The sequence below is a fragment of the Octodon degus genome, unplaced genomic scaffold (assembly GCF_000260255.1).
Source record: "Octodon degus isolate 3935 unplaced genomic scaffold, OctDeg1.0 scaffold00111, whole genome shotgun sequence".
Taxonomy (NCBI): Eukaryota; Metazoa; Chordata; class Mammalia; order Rodentia; family Octodontidae; genus Octodon; species Octodon degus.
The window spans coordinates 3,782,174-3,783,687 of record NW_004524687.1 but is presented as its reverse complement, the minus strand read 5'-3'; the positions used below and the strand labels follow the sequence as shown (position 1 = coordinate 3,783,687).

The 1,514-nt window shown below is 35.1% G+C and overlaps 1 protein-coding gene across 1 annotated transcript in view; it reads left to right on the top strand.

Annotated features, from left to right (window-relative positions):
• The window catches only part of Rnf17 (ring finger protein 17), a 228,465-nt gene that overhangs the window by 205,332 nt on the left and 21,619 nt on the right, over positions 1–1,514 (top strand). The window lies entirely within an intron of this gene.

Genomic DNA, 1,514 nt, shown 5'->3' with positions numbered 1-1,514 from the left:
ATAATAATAATAATAATAATAATAAAATATCCAGAATCATCACTCACATGTCTTGTACCTCATGGGTCACACTGGAAAGCTAGGCCCCGCTGGGTCCTGAAGTGACTGAATCTCAATCCTTTGTCTCTGTCTCTGCCTCTCTCTGTCTCTTGGCCACATTGTTAGTGATTGGACTTTCCTCTTGGCCTTCCTATGACTATGTGACCTGCTCTACATTTCTTACATGATATACGAAAAGTGAAAAAAGGATAACCTTGCTAAGCATTCTTAAATACTAGGAAAATAAAATCAAGTATTACATTAATAATAGTTTTTATAATAAACATTTTGGCATCAATTTTTTGTTTACAAAATCTAAAAAAGTGATAGCATAAATTCCTATATGAACTCCAATGAAAATAAAACTATAACAAAACTACAGTTGTTGCATCTAAGATGTTTTTTTCACCCATAAAAACAGCATTTCTTTGCACAAGTATAGCTTACAGTGATTGTTTTCCTTTTTCTGTAAGACATACTTGACATCTTCCTGGTCTTGTTATTTTGTTAGGAGGTTCTCGTGATGTTTTACCTATCTCTTCAATGGTCTACCCCAAAATTCGTTTGAGGAGTTCTTTGGGCAGATTCACATTATTTTTCCTTTGTTGTAATTGGTCTTCTATCAATTCTAGTCCCAATTCATCTATTAAAAATAATTTCCAACACTGAAGTACAGTAGGGGCATTCCATCAAATAGGTTTCAGTCTGGCAAGAACCTAATAACATTTTCTGACCTAGCTAGAACATGACCATTTTGGTAGTATATTGATTAATCAGATATTTATGTTATTGTTTTCTTTCTCATCTGAATCAAGGTCTTCATTCTTCTGTCATTTCTTGCTTCATCCCACTATTGGAACTTCTCTGGCTTTTATGATCTTCCTCATACAAATAATCTGTAAAGCAGTTTGCATCTTGTCCCACATAGTAACTTTATGTGGTAGAAAGTTCAATGTAGGCTCTGCATATCTGCCTTCAAAATTCTATTAAAATCTAGGTGTGGTATGGCACATATCTATACTCTCAGCTATCTAGGAGGCAAAGCCAAGAGATTTGCAAATTCAAGACCAACATAGGCAACTTAGTGAGACTCTATCTCAAAGTAAAAAGGAGTGGGGATGTAGCTGACTGTTTGGAGTCAGGAGATAGTCTCTACTCTAAAAAAGACCTGCAAGACAATAGTTTACTTTCTCTGACATTGGGCCCCATCCCTTCCTCTTGACCAAAATATCCTTGGAATGAGATATGTGCTGTTCTGAAAGAGTCTTCAGATAGAAATAGATCCATCTAGAGCACTAAGTTTTTACATAGCTATAGGCAAGTCCTATGCTTGCTCTAAGACCCAGTTTTCTCATTTGTAAAGTAGGAATGACATCTTAGAAAAAATGGGGTATACAGATGAATGTCCATTTTGTATCTGTGTATTCAAAGTGGTTGGGATAGATATATAGTTACATTCTGTTAATGAATAGAAT